Raw genomic sequence first — 15,591 nt, forward strand, 5'->3', positions numbered from 1 at the left:
ACGTGAGAGGTGGTGTCTCAGTAACCAGGGGGAGAGGAATGTTCAATGCATGAAGATGGATACACAGCTGGCTTTGTAGGTGAAGGTGGTACGCTCACTGGGGTACAAGCGCATGCGTGCCTAGGGATGTCCATCCGACTGTTTGGAGAGAAAAGAATTGCATAAGCAGGGAATAGAAATCAAGTGAAATTGTTAGCAGGGAGAGAGCATGCACTAAGTGGCGTGAATCATCATGTTTCAGAACATATATACATCCAACTGAAGATTTTTTTGATTGTTATGTTGATTCCTCAAACCGTTAACTTGGTTCTGCACCTTGATTAGACTCCGTCTGGCGTCCTCGCTAGTAGTACTTCATTCTAGGCTCCTGGGCTTTTATTCGGTGTGGAATTGTCAGGTCACTTACTTTGCTCCAGCTTCCATCTCATGTCAATGAGACCCTTCCAGTAATTAGACTCTTAATTATGAAATTCACTTTAGAAAGCTGGTCAGAGCATCGGACTTGTTCAAGACTGTACACACCTGTGGTGGTGGGGAGGCTTGAGTGCCATTTTGAATTCTTTCCCTCAAAGAGGAGTAGCTGCCTCCCACATTTTTCTGCGTTAGGAATCTCCTTATCTACATTTAGTCAAATACACAACTCACATTGAATGTAGAGAGGGTCTGTTTTGGGGACAAGAAAGCAAAGAATCATTATTAGCAACAAATAGGATACTAGGCTTACAGTCTCAATAATGTTTCATTATTTTTCTTCCCTTATATTCCATCTGATTTCTTTTCTTGGTCATACTCTCATTTTCTTAAAGTTTAAGTTAACATTATACTCTCAGAGCCAAATCCCAGTGATCAATGGCTCAGGGGATGTAACTCCAGTCAGTGCTTAAATGTCACCACTCCAAAGATGAGGAGAAGAGAGAGGGTGAGACAATTTCGCCTGTATATTTGTTCTATGCCTGTTATTTCCATAATAATTATTATTCATTTAACAGCTTTTTATAGAGCTCACCCTCCTCTGTGTCTGCAAGAGTTCTCTTCTTTCCTCCCTCCCTCCCTTCCTTCCTCCATTCCTTCTTTCCTTCCTGAATTATAAAACAGCATGTTAAAGATTCTGGTCCTGAAAATCTCATTTCAGTTCATAGAAAAACTAAATTCAAAGAACCTTGTTTTATTTTCTTTTCAGAGACTTTTTCATGAAGTCTTACCTGATTTCCCTGTCTGTGTCTGTCTGTCTGTGAAGGAGATGAAAACAGGCCTTTCTCTTTAAGGTATGGAACAGGTACAGTATTTCACAGCTGGCTGACTGGTAATGGAACTCTTCTATTGGAAGCGAATTTTCTGGATCCTGAACTGATTAGCAGATGCAAATGCTGCACTGCACGCGGATGAAACTAAATCACACACATCTGTGTATATCTAGATGGCACGTGTGCGCGCGTGCACACACACACACACACACACACACACACACACACCCCATTGTCATAAAAATCCACGTCTGTCCAAATTACTGATACATTCATTTCTACACAATTGTAAATCCTTCACTTTGCAATTTCAAAAATAGTCAGGCAGGAGATACTTAATAGGATGAAAGGAGTTTTTAAGGGACCAAACAGTAACAGGGGAATTGGAAGTGGAGGGTTCTCTTCCCAAAGGAAGAAGAGGCTCCGTCATCCAGGGAAGGGAGCATGGTCACTCCTGCAGCCTCCGTTGTGTACCCAGGTGTTCACTATCCAGTGCAGCGCGTGTGTCGTCTAGGCAGGAATGGGGTTTTCTTCCAGGACCCTCCCCCAATCCCTTCTCCAACACAATTCTTTTAGCAATTCAAACCCTAAATAGGGTTCTGTTAGCAATTTGGTTGTGTGGCTATTTCATCGCCTCCTGCCCTCCTTGGAAAGGTCGATTAGCAGAAGTCAGGCCCTGGCAGCAACTTTCACAGACCCTCCGTGCTCGGAGGTGAGGGCTGATCCAGCACTTTCCCCGCCTGAGAGCTCAGCTCCCTTCCATAGGCCAGCGAAGGGGCAATGAGCCCGCTGTGCAACCTCAGCTTCTCATCCCGTCTTCATCCAGACCCATCAGTGAAAAAAATGATACATCCAATCATGGTCTTATGGAAAGCCCTGAAGATAGGAATTAAGTATATAGGGGATTTCACTTTTTCTCAGGATCACGTGCTTCTCACAGATACTCTGCTCCGGGTCCGCCCCCAACTCTCCCAACCCTTCCCACTTCAACCACTGCTGCCCTACCTCATCCTCCTTCCCTCCCCCAATAGAGGGGAGGTTTGGGGTCCAGAATGACGGGGCCTTAAAGGGCAACTTTGCTGCCAGAAGAATCCATCATGAGTGTGACCCTGCCTGCCACCCTCATCCTCTATGTTTTGCTTCCCCTGTTGACTGCACACACATTTGCTCCCAGCCGGTCTGCAGTAAAACATGGTTTGTATAAAACATGGTTTGTAAGCACAGGAGGAAAACCTCACCTTCTGTATAGCTGATGCCAGGGCTGGGATTTCCAAACCTTTTTCTATGACCAAGAGTCTCTTTCATACTTGCGACCTAACCTCTCTTCGTAACAGTCCCCAGAAACGCTCAGCACACCACCTGTTCCTCCTCCAAGGACCAACAACTCAGTGAGTCATTATTGTTATGTGGTCAACCCAAGCTAATGCACTCATTAACAGAAGTACAGAATCTTGACGGAGTGAGGTCATTTCCATTTTTCATTGTGATGGTCAGACAATAGCCATTCACATATTTTAGGGGTGACGAAAAGAGGCTAGATTTCCTCCGGCCAGCAGGATGCTGAAGGGCTGCAAATGCATTCTACATGAGAACGGTAAATGGTTTGGAGTGTCTAGAGCTGCCATGTTAATTGTTAAGCATTAGATGGACTGATGGATGAGAGTGGACTTACTCTTTATGGGCCTGTGGGTAGAGCACTTGCGGGTAAGGGGGTAGTCAGGGAGGAAGATTTTTTTTTTTTTTTTTTTTTTTGTGGTACGCGGGCCTCTCACTGTTGTGGCCTCTCCCGTTGCGGAGCACGGGCTCCGGACGCGCAGGCGCAGCGGCCACGGCTCACGGGCCCAGCCGCGCCGCGGCACGTGGGATCTTCCCGGACCGGGGCACGAACCCGCGTCCCCTGCATCGGCAGGCGGATTCTCAACCGCTGCACCACCAGGGAAGCCCGAGGAAGATATTTTTAAGGAAACAGTTTGAGGCCTAGTGTGAGGAAGAATTTCTCATCGTTGAAACTGTTCAGAGATGGAATACTGGGGAGAATGTCCTTTGAATGAAATTATCTGAACACTGGCTGCGTGGCCGATTGATAGAGACACGTGAGCATCAGCCGAGTGGCTGGGGGTGGGGGGCCCTTACACTGTACTTCCAGTCTGGGAGTCTAACTCACCTAGCTAAAAACCACTGCATCCAGAGAATAGACACACGCCTGCCGTGTCTCTCTGGGGTCACATCACACTCATTCCAAAATGAGGCCCAAAGATGGGATTTTCATTCCTTGACATTTCAGGTCCACGGGGAACATATTCCCATAGTCAAGATTCTGATGTTTTCAAAGAAGAACTCATAGAAAGTGTTTGTCAGAAATCTGGACCAAAAATTTGGAGAGTGGAGGTGAGGCTTAATCCGGTAGGCAACAAAGCATCACCTTCCCTCGGCTCTGCCTGCCAACACGAGAGACACATGTGCTCAGCTGCAATGCAGAACAATTAGTCTGTGTTCCCTCATGTTCTCCAAGAAGGACTCAAAGAAGCTCAAATAAATATTTTCAGAAAACACGGCAAAATGTATTACTTAACCCAGGGAATGCAAACAAGTGTGATTAAAGTGAATACCCACAAATAAAGTAACTACATTAGTTAGGAAATGAATTAATTAGTGTTTAATTACTATTAATTACTAAATCACTACAGAATTACTTGTAGAATGGATTGAATCTCTTGCTCCTATTAATAATTCCCATGGCTAATTTTATGCGATTGTATTTTCTTCTCCTCGGGTGCATCTTAGCGGAGCGAATAGGGGAAGGAACAGCACAGTGAACAATGACAGGAACACTTTTCTTTTCTTTGTTCAGTAAAAAACAAAAGGAGTTTGAAAAATATCTGCTGGGTTGTCAAATATCTGTGCGGGCGAGGAAGGTGCACAGGAAGGAGGCTGTCCTTGTGACACAGGGCGACCTCACGGTTCCCTAGAGGGGGAGAAGCTGAGGTGTGTGGCAGGGCCTAAGGTGGAGGTGTGTGTACGAGCATGTGTATGTGTGTACTGCATGAGTGTGTTGCATGTGTATATGAGTGTGTATGCATGCATGTGTGTGTGTGGACCTGGGGAGAATGGTAGGTGGAGGGGCCTTGATGTCTGAGCTCACTTCCATCCTGCTCTGAAGAACCCACGGGCCAGTTGGGAGACGGGTGTCTCCACACACTGGACTTGCCAGGTGAGGGAACAGGTCTGACATTCACCTGGAGGACAGAGGACACGGTCAGCTGCCTTCCAGGTGGAGGGCTCATCTCCCTAAGCAGCAGAGCACTAGGTAGTGAGGAGGAGAAACAGATGTGCAGAAACCAGAGGGTGAGGGTGAAGGGAATGCTTTCAAGGGGGCCACTGCTGCCCACCCAGGACATTCTTGTCTTCCTGTTTGCCCAGCACGCCCTCTCTCCTCCCTGTCCTCGCTTCCTCTGTCTCCTGGCGTCATAGACCCTTAAGCCAAACTGCTTGGGTTTGATTTCAGGCTTCTCCACCTGTGTGACTGTGGTCTGATTACATAACCTCACTAGGCCTCAGTTTCCTCATCTGTAAAGGGGGAGAATAATAGTACCTTCTCAGGGGGTTATTGTGGGAGCTCAGATCAGGACCCAACACAGAGTGATCTCTGTCTATAGTTGCTTTTATTACTACTGCTGCCACACAGTGCTTTGGTGGAGCAGAGAGCCTGACGGGAAGCATACAATGTGGAGGTGAACTAGCTGGGGGTTGGAGGAGCGATTTGGGAGGGAAAGGAGGGATTGGTCCTGGAGGGATTGCTCTGCTTGCATGACAGCAGCAGGGACTCTTGCAGGACAGGCAGTGGTCGTAGAGCCTGTCCTGCCCGGACCCTCTGTCCCCACGTACCTCCCTGAGATGCTGTATGTAGCCTCTTCCTTTTCAGAAAGTGCCGCGGCCTTAGCTGGATGGCTCCGCGCATCAGATCCTTCCCGTAAGCTCCTCTGCATCCACTTTCACAGAGGTTGCACTTGACTCCCTGGCAGGGCTGTGGTTATTCCTTCACCGAAGAGCTGTGCTCTCTCAGCTCTGCCCCTGAGGACCCCACATTGGCTCAGAGTGAGGCCAGTGCTCTGGTGAACGTGAGCCAAGAGAGGAAGACCACCTCCCCGGACTGTTCAACACTCATCCAACGGCTGTTAAACGAAGGCTGAGGAGGACCCTGGATGCCTTGGAGAAGCTCAACTCTTCGAGTACCATGTTGTCTCTGCACTGAACACTGTTGCCTTAGACCAAAAGCCGGAGTGACTGACGCTGAGAAATGTTAATAAAAGTCTCTCTGTCCTGGAGGGCTGTTATCTTCCCTTACAGGAGCACACGGGGGTGATTCCGAGTCTTAACAAGGAAGCTGACCCCAGGCAAAATTACCAAAAGGGTGAATAGAGCCAACCTCTTGAAGGTCTTCTGTGTTCCAGCTTATTTTACGCCTCGTTGTGAGCTCATTCATTCAATGTTTATGAGATGCTGCAGATGTAACTGGATACATCCCTGCCTTTAAAGGGTTAGAGCAGGTGTTGGGTGAAAGATCAGGGAGGCTTCCAAAGAAACCCTAAGCAGAGACCCGAGAATAGGTAGGTAAAAGAGGGCATCCTTATCCTTATTTACCAAATAAAGAAACTGACCACCAGGGCTTCCCTGGTGGCTCAGTGGTTGAGAATCCGCCTGCCGATGCAGGAGACACGGGTTCGTGCCCTGGTCCGGGAAGATCCCACATGCCGCGGAGCAACTAAGCCCGTGAGCCATGGCCGCTGAGCCTGTGCATCCGGAGCCTGTGCTCCGCAACGGGAGAGGCCACAACAGTGAGAGGCCCGCATACCGCAAAAAAAAAAAAAAAGAAACTGACCACCAGAGACAAGTGAGTTGCCTAAGATGACACAAAGCAGGGGGAGACTTGTCAGAATTGAGATGGGAGTCCGCCTGTGTGCCACTCTAAGGACGTGCATGGCTCCGACAGGTGATGCTGTCTTTTGTTTGTCTCCAGTTCCCCTTGAGGCAAAATTCCAGCCTCTGATGTTTCCTTCCCCAGCTTCTGTTGCAACCCTCAGCACCTGTAGCAATGTGGGAGAAGGTCAGATCGCCTGGGTTTGGCCCCTAACTGACTATTTGGTGTGTAACCCTGGATACATGACTGAACCTTTCTGAATGTGAAATGTAACACTTGCCTCAGAGCTGGGGATTAACAAAAAAGAAAGGAAGGCAGGGGGCTTCCCTGGTGGCGCAGTGGTTGGGAGTCCGCCTGCCGATGCAGGGGACACGGGTTCGTGCCCCGGTCCGGGAAGATCCCACATGCCGCGGAGCGGCTGGGCCCGTGAGCCATGGCCGCTGGGCCTGCGCGTCCGGAGCCTGTGCTCTGCAACGGGAGAGGCCGTGGCGGTGAGAGGCCCGCGTACCGCAAAAAAAAAAAAAAAAAAAAAAAGGAAGGCAGAAAGATATTGTTTGTAGAGAGCTTAGCACATCTCCTGGTACATAGTAATTATTCAATAGATGATAGATATTATCATTATTGTGGATGCTAAGCCTCATTTTTAGTCTCAGTTGATTGTTACTAAGCCAAGCTAATGTGCTGTCTGGTGAGGCATCAGCCTAAGTTACATTTGCATTTGAGCTGGAGATGCTTGAAGAGGAGAATGTGTACTGCCACTAAGTGGGGGCAGCCACCCTCCCCCTTCTCTGGGAGGAAATATACAAAGACCACAAGCACTCTCCCCCTTCCCTGGGAGGAAATATACAAAGACCACAAGCACTAGGCACACCCTTGCAGTGCGATCAGGGAAGGAGGGTGGAGATGTTTCCAAGCTTTCCAAAAAGAAAACTCAGAAAGGTGACACCAATGCCCAGGGCCGAGGTGAACTGAGTTACCACCTATGCACAAGCTCGCAAGACAACCCAGGGTGGTAACAGCTCCTGGGAAACCTGGGCTCCCATCTTCACCCCTTTTCTCCCCTCTGTGCCAATTCAGAAAGAGAATAAGCCCCAGCAAGAAACGTGTCCTTTGAATTGTCAGACTCCAAACGTTGCCCTAAAGCGTGGCCATCCCCAGAAGCTCATCCAAACCCGCATCCTGTTCAAGCCGCCCTCACTGGGGAGGCTGAGTCTCCTCTGCAGGCGCCCCCTGCAAATGGGAGATCAGCAGCGGTCATTAGTTTTCATTTGCTGAAATCAGCAATTTAATCCTAACTTAACGGGAGCCTGAATCTCCCCCTTCCCTCCCGGGCAAAGGCCCTCCCTGGGAATGATTGAATTTCACCTGGTGCAATAAAACAGAGGGCTTCTGCTGAATCAGGCACTTGACTCCCAGGCCTGTAAATCAAAGGCCCTGCTCTTCAGGTTGGAGATGTTATCTCCGCCAGAGCCATCCTGATCGCCGCCGGGTCCCCTGCTAGTTGTGCAAACTCTCCTACTGAGAGATGAGCCTCGCGAATGCATCCTCCCCAAACTCAAAATCCAGCATGAATCTGGGCCCTCATTCATAAAACCTGAGGCAGCAGGAATTCATTTTACACCCCAGCTCCCAGATGGCCAAATGTGCTCGGCTCAGAATATCCCCGAGATGCTCGTGGCTGTACCCTCACTGCTGGACCTGAGAAGACAGAACGTAGAAACCAGAGTGTGGAGAGAAACTCCAGTCCAGGTGTTCCCAGAGACTCGGTCCCTCGACCGAGGAGAGCAAGGATTGTACAATCAATTCCCTGGAGACCTTTAGCTTAGTGGGGTGTGTTCAATAAAGGCTGTTGGTTAGGATAAAGCACAGCACTAATAGGCAGAGAGAGATTTCCTTTAAAGGAGTTTTCAGAATCCGGTGTTCGTCGAATGCCAGGCTTGCGAAAGAGGTGAGATTGACAGAAGCTCAGACCCCCCAAATCAGTGTTTCTCTGTTTATTGACAGTTTCACCTAATAGATATTGCAAACTAAAGTCAGTCCCTCTCCTTCAAAAGACAGACTTGGTGTTTCCCTGGTAAGCTCCAACCCGGGAAGTAGCAGGGTGCTGGAACCCAGGGGAAGAGGGCTGGGCTCCTGCTTTGCCGCTGGCTGTGACCCTTTGTAAGTTGACCTGAGCCTCTGTTTCCTTCCCAGTAAACAGGGGATGGGGGTGGACTAGTTGACTAGATTATCTCTAAGGCCCCTCCCCGCCTCATTGTTTCTCTCACTTCTAGAGGCAGAAAGCCTGGTTGGTATCCAGAAGCCAGGAGTGGGGAATATTTCCTCTTCTTGGACTCAGGGCCCGATCCGAATGGAGCAGCCTTTTGTCCCTGTCTGTAAGCTGTCCTAGGAAAGCTGCCAGGTTTTTTGGTGGAGCATCGGGAAGCAGCTCTCAAAGACCCCTGGCAAGAGTCCGTGGCAGCGGGAGAGATGGCTCCTTTCTCTGAGAGGCCACCGTAGCACTCCCTGGACACCCCCTCCTCGCCTGGTCCGGGTATCTCTGTTCACTGTGGTAGCTCAGGGCTGGCATCTGGACTCAGCCACCTGTGTGACCTTGGGCCACTCAGCGCCCACCCCACGGGCTTGCTCTGAGTTAGGACACGACATCTGTGAAACACAAAGCACCGTCCCGGGGCTGCTCCATAAAGACGGAGAGAGCTGGGGATGCATAGCCTGAGAGGGGTGGAAGGCTCCCTGCGGGCAGGGTCTGGTCCTGTCTTTCTCTGCATACCCCTTTCGGGGGCCCAGGGAGTCAGCCCAGCTGTGTTCAACACCAAAGAACAAGTGAATGTATAGACAAATATGCACAGCTGGCTTGGTGGCCCCAAGTTTCCGGCACCTGTTCCAAGACAGAGATGTCTTGTAGGAGAAGCAACTGTGAAAAGTGTCTTTTCTGGCCCCGAGAAAAGCTGCTACAGAAGCTCCATCACTTCTCTCCAGGGGGGGCGACTGTGTCCCCGCTGTCCAGTGCTGTGTTCCCCATGGAGCCTGGACAGCCGTTGCCCAGCAAGGGCGGACAGGAGGCTGGGAGCCGAGGCAGCAGGACCTCAGCCCGCCCCCTCTTCCCCGGATCTGAGCGTGGCTTCCCGGCAGGGATGGCATCGGTCCTGTATCCTCTTAGTTACCCAAGCCCTAAACGCGAGCTTAGCAGAATCCCTGCTTAATGGGAGGAAGACCAGGGCTCTGGTGGCCTCTTCTATCCTTGAGGGCCCTCGGGAAAATCCCATAGTTGCTTAGGACCTTACTTAGCTGTAAAATAAAAAATCATAACAAGGACATTTTCTTCCTGAAGGCAGATCCAATCAGTGCTCTGGCTGGGAGAAGTGCTTTAGCCTGGCTGTTGGTCCATGTGACTGTCAATCCCCACCCAGAAAGTCTACTGATCTAGCTGGCAAATCCTAAATTCTTGCAACCCCCCCCCCCAACCCCAGACGGTGAGGGGCAAGGGGGTCCTTCCTGGGACATTGCAGTACGCCACCATCCTCTGACAACGAGCCTTTTCCCACGCACGACCCCAGAGTACCTGTAAAAGTTTCAAAGTGCTCTGTAGCAAAGCCAGAACCCAGAAGTCATTTCTCAGAAGAAAAGAATGGAGTGATGATCTTTGCTCTGGGGAAAATACAGTGACAGGAGAAGCCGGTTCTGTTTCAGAGGTACTGCTTTTGTGCTAGAGATATTCCAGGCAGTTACAGACGCGCCCCCCCACCCCCGCCTGTGCCCCCACCTCCGCCTGTGCCCCCACCTCAAACCAAGCCCTGCTCCATCTCTTTTTTTTTTTTTTTGCTGTACGCGGGCATCTCACCGCTGTGGCCTCTCCCGTTGCGGAGCACAGGCTCCAGATGCGCAGGCTCAGCGGCCACGGCTCACGGGCCCAGCCGCTCCACGGCACGTGGGATCTTCCCGGACCGGGGCGCGAACTCGCGTCCCCCGCATCGGCAGGCGGACTCCCAACCACTGCGCCACCAGGGAAGCCCTCCTTCTCTTCTTAAAGCCAAGGATGCGGTGCTCACCAGGGTCTGTCGCCTCAACTGCCCCTCCCCACATCCCATCCCCCACCTGCCACCAGCTTCCTCCTGCCACACACACTGTCTCCAACTGTGACTTGCAGGGTTTACAGGGCCTCCCGGCTCCCAGGCAATTCAGGTGTGTGGAGTGCCAGCTCCAAAAGTAATTACCGGGCTTCCCTGGTGGCGCAGTGGTTGAGAATCCGCCTGCCGATGCAGGAGACACGGGTTCGTGCCCCGGTCCGGGAAGATCCCACGTGCCGCGGAGCAACTAAGCCCGTGAGCCATGGCCGCTAGGCCTGCGCGTCCGGAGCCTGCGCTCCGCAACGGGAGAGGCCACAGCAGTGAGAGGCCCGCGTACCACCAAAAAAAAAAAAAAAAAAAAAAAAGTAATTACCAGGACCCATGGCTTCGGGAGCACATCTGTCAGCACCGGCCTGAAGCGTCCGTCCCGTGACCCACCCGGAGGCCTGTCAGAAATAGAAATAACTTAATGAAAAGGCATATGCCTTGGTCCTTCACGTGCTGACCAAGCAGACTGGAGGGGAGATTTTAATAAGAGAATGGGACTCTCAGCAGCGGCAAATCCGCCCTGGGGGGTTGGGGTGGAGGAGACTTGGAAAATGACATCCTGGTTTATGGAAACAGTTCCTTCCTGGCCCCTGGCTCTCCCTTCAGTGATGGCCCGATAAGGGCAGGTGCCTCCTATCCTGGAAGTCAAGCAAGGAGCCATTTACGAGAGACAGGACCAGCCTAGGACGAAAAAGGAAAATCATAAAAATGTTATACACGTGCATGGTCAGGGGTCCCCAGCTTCCTTTTTCTTGCACCACCGTCCCTTCCATTGAGCTTAAATTCTCTCTCCACAGGGCGCCCTCTCACCCCGCCGTGGACGGCGAAACCACCTTCTGACCGGGGATTTCTTTCGGCCATGCCCAGCCTCGTTCCCGGGGACCAGCACAGCACCTGCCGGGCAACAGCCGCTTTTCAGATATTTGTTAAAGGACTGGAAACCTCTTATCAAAGACCCCAGTCATCCCTAGATGTAAACGACTGATAATCACTTAGAGCTTTACCTCGTCTGGGATCTCTGTAGTTTAAAAACAGATGAAAGCGACAGGGGAGGAAGTTCCATCCGATTCAATGGTGGAATTTCAGACAACATTCGACCCTTCCTTTGAGCAAAGGACCTTCTCCATCCCCGAAACCAAATCACAGAAGCCCGTGGCCTGTCAGGGCACTGGAAATGGGTGGGAACTGCCCTTTGCTTTTGCAAAGAGCGGCTGTCAATTTTAATGCATCTAAGGCCTTCTCCTGGATGGGAGGATGAAAAGCCTACACTCTATTCTGTGCTTCCTGAAATCATTCCATTTAAATGCAGATTGAGAGCCTTCCTTCCTCTAAATGGTCACAGAGAAGACAGAGCAAAGTTGAAATGATAATTTCCTTAAGAAGAAAGGAACCCATCTCTCTTCACTGGAGCACTCCCCACCCGACTCTTCCCCCCACCCCTCAGACTTCCTCAGGCCCGGTCACCCCAGTTTCCTTGCATCCACAGGCTCCTCTAATTATGCAAATCCCCCAGGCAGCCGGTATCTTCCAAGTCTGAAGGGAAAGAATCCAGCCACAAGCCCTGTGTTATCTTCTTCCTCCTATCTTTCTCCACCCCGGCCAAGTCCTTTTATATTGAACCCCAAGTAAAATGAAAGGCCACGTTGCTGGGAAATTAACAGGAGGGGGCCAAGATCATTAAAAAGAAGACCTCTCCCAACTTTTGATTTTCAAGAGACACTTGAAAAATGTCTCAGTTCTGAGCAGCTGGCCGAGGCAAAGAAAACAAAAGGAGGCAGAGAACAAAGTTGAGCTTGCTCTGTTGCCTGGAAATCTGGACCCTTGGGTTCTATTCCTGACCCTCCCATGATCTTGTGCTAGAGATAACTGGCTGCTTTTCACTGGCTATCTTTATAATATTTAGGAGCTTCTTGAGTAGTTTGGCCCCATGTCCATCTGCCAGGGGTTAATGAAGGTTTTCATGCAAGTGGGGGCCTGGCTGAGACATCCACCGGCTAGCTACTCCGACTCTAAGCTCACTGATGGCTATAATGGAAGAACTAGACAGGTGTCCAAGACAGAGTCAGACCAGATTACCCTTTCTATCTCTGTCAGCTGCCAACCTCTATCTGTGGGAGGAAGGATAACTCATTTCTGGGGAAATTTAACAGCTTGCCATGAGGTCCCTCCCCAAAAACAAAGTCCTTCTCCTCTAGACCGCTTTGCTAAGTGGTAAGGCCTGTGACTCTCTCAGAAGGAAAGAGGTCATGAATCTGAGACAGGACAAAAATAAAACCCTTCCTGGTCCCATCTTCCTCTGTTCCTGTGGCTACAGGCTCTTCCTTGGGAGCATAACACTGAAACCAGATAGCTTTAAGAAGACTTCAGACAAGTTAATGGAAAATAGAGCCAAAAATGAATACTATAGGGAAAGGCAGAAAGAATTTTAGCTCCATTTCTAGATGGGTCAGTGGAAAGAACACTGTAAAATGGGAGTCAGGATGCTTGGATTCTAGTCCCAGTTTAAACAGGAACAGATTTTATGACCTTAATCAAGTCACTTTGCTCCTCTGGCTCTTCGTTTCTGCAGCTCCAAAATGAATGGGTGGTCTACAGATTCTGTACCTTTTCAACCGTGACATTCCCAAAGAAAATGATGTGTGTGTGTGTGTGTGTGTGTGTGTGTGTGTGTGTGTGTGTGTGTGTGTACAAAACAATGAATACAATGAATTGATGTTGTAGGGGAGAACAAAGAATTTTCCTCTACCCTCTTAGTTCTGTGGCTGGGGCTTATGGATTGAACTGACAAAAGACAATTTAACAGAAGAAAAGCATACACAGTTTATTTAATTTTTTTTTTTTCATGCACGTGGGGAACCTTCATAGGAAAACTGAAGATCCAAAAGAGAGGCTAGGACTGAGAGCTTATATACATTTTTAACAAGGAAAGATAAATGTGTGGGGAAGTGACAAGACAAAGGAAGAGGGGGTTAAGCTTCTAGGGGTGGTAAATTGTGAGAAAGTGACTAGGAACTATATGGGGTATATAAGGAAAGATCAGGGTTATTTTGGTAGATCTGGTTGTATGGGTCCATTTTGGTGCTGACTCCCAGTCTCTGGTGATAAGAGTGTTCTTTCCTTCCTAGTCCAGAATGGGCACACTTTTCATGGGAAATTTTATGACCTGCTTTTAGATAGTTTCAAAAAGGAAATGACAGGCCCAATGTGGAGTCACTTGTGCTAAGCCCCACGTCAGCAAACAAAGATTTAATACCGAGTGTAACTGCAGTCACAACTTCCCCCAGGAGTGCAGTCTTAACAAGTCAGTCTGGGATTTTCTGGTCAGCACCAGTGAGGAAGTTTGCCCCATAGCTCCCTTCTGTCCCCTGTAGGTAGGCTACCTAAGGCTGAAGCAACCCACTATCTTCCCCCTGCTGCCTATAAAAGCCTTCCATTTTGTATAACTCCTTGGAGCTCCTCTTTACTTGCTAGATGGGATGCTGCCCTATTCATGAATCATTCAACAAAGCCAATTAGATCTTGAAATTTTTAAATTACTGGTTTTTTTTTTTGTTGTTGTTGTTATTTAACAGTAGAAAAGGGGAGGGAAGAGGGCCCTTCCAGTACCTGCTGTTTCTCAAGTGCCTTCAGCTCAAAATAATCAACATGTCAAAGTGGCATATTTTGGGGTGGCATGTTCCAAACTTCTTCCCTGATCACTTCCCTCTTGCTCAAAGGAATGCAAAGGCCTGAACAGCCCAGGCAACGGACAAGGGCTTGCTCTCTAAGGGTCTTGCCTTTCTGCAAATCTTTTCTCTCTCTCCTTTCTTCTCCTCTCTTTAGCTGGAAACCCAAACATCAGACTTGTGAAACAGAGAAAGGGAAATGAAGGTGCTCTGAAATGCTTATTTAGTCAGTGCCAAAATATCAAAAGAGCATTTGACACAAATGGGGTATCTAGTTACCATAGATCTTATGAAGCTCATTCAAATAATGTAATGAAAAAAAATCAAATAATGAATCATTCAGGGAGATGCAAAGTATCTCTTCCATTCTCATTCTTTTGTTCTCTTTGCTATCTCAGGAGTGAAAAATAGATGAGAAGTTAGAGCAGGAAGTAAGGGACTATTACAGAAAGGAAAAGGGAGAATAGAGAGAAGGATGAAGAAAAGATCCAAGGTTAGGAGGAGAGCACAAACAAAGGCCAGGCACCGCTAACTAAAAAAAATATTGATGAAAAGATCACCGATGGAGATATTGCTGGGGATGTATCTTTAAATCGTTGGTGGGGAGGGAGGACTGCAGAGAAAAAGGGGGTATTGAGATGGACAGAAGGGCCCACCAAGGTCAAGCTTTCCTGCTTTGCTATTCTGCTGAAGGCCAAAGGAACTAGGGCTTTGGCCCGATGGGTATCCGTGTGCCCAGCAGGGCATCACCATGTCCCCAGGACATGGCTGGAGCCACCCTCACTGCTCAGCCCACACCCAGTGCCAGGGCCAGTTTTGGTGAGCCAACCTCTGCTGGATGCTTGACTTATCACACCTGCACTATCCACACAGTCCTTTTCCAAAGAACTTTCCAAAGAGCATATGCCTCCCTTTGTTCTATCTGTGTCTGGGATAAGTGTTCTTGCCTCCAGCACAGTGCGCTGCAAAGTCTGGGCTGGGGATCAGGCTAATCTGCCCTTGACCCAAACCCCTGTGGCTGTTTGAATTTAGGCAAGGTAGTTTCCTCCTTGATAAAGTAACGATAATAATAAAGCTGTCGACCCTGAAGGTTTGTTGTAAGGATTAAGTGAGATCATGAATGTGGAAGGGTTTAGTGCAGAGGGGTGTTCAGTAAACCTGGGTAGACTTCTGTCCCCAGGCCACATCCAGCTACTGAGATGAGAAAGTAGCGAGACGCTCTATGGAGATAACCGTCTAAATATCCTGGCATCCTAAAACCCCTGCTCTGGTCACCAGAGTCCCAGTGGCTTCCTGTAGGATTTGGATCCATAATCCCTAAGCATCTCTGATTATGTATATGTGATATGAGAGGATTAAAGGCAATTTCACCAAAGTAGTGGGAGGCTGCTTAAAGCCTGGAGCCCTCAGATGTATTTGCTGATTATAGAGTTGCTCTAATAAGCATGGAAATGGCTAGCCCAAGGTTGCAGAAGGCCGTATCCTTCCGGGAGGGGAGCCCAGGTACCAGGGGCATCACAGAATGCAGCACTGCTCCCCTTTGAAAGGCTCCTTGCTACCTGTTTTTACTTCCTTCTTTGGAGGTGAGAGGTTTGAACAAGAGAGAGACAAAGGCACATGCAGACATTATACAATCTCTTATTTTCACC

The 15,591-nt window shown here is 49.3% G+C and overlaps 1 long non-coding RNA gene across 1 annotated transcript in view; it reads left to right on the forward strand.

Annotated features, from left to right (window-relative positions):
* LOC136794596 (uncharacterized) overlaps window positions 1–5,570 on the forward strand; it is a 28,936-nt gene extending 23,366 nt beyond the window's left edge. Inside the window, exons 2-3 of the long non-coding RNA XR_010841586.1 lie at window positions 1,181–1,265; window positions 5,167–5,570. This is a non-coding gene — a long non-coding RNA (uncharacterized lncRNA). The remainder of the gene's footprint in view (window positions 1–1,180; window positions 1,266–5,166) is intronic.
* Window positions 5,571–15,591: the final 10,021 nt, after the last annotated feature.

Source organism: Kogia breviceps, chromosome 7 (genome assembly GCF_026419965.1).
Source record: "Kogia breviceps isolate mKogBre1 chromosome 7, mKogBre1 haplotype 1, whole genome shotgun sequence".
In the NCBI taxonomy this organism is placed as follows: Eukaryota; Metazoa; Chordata; class Mammalia; order Artiodactyla; family Physeteridae; genus Kogia; species Kogia breviceps.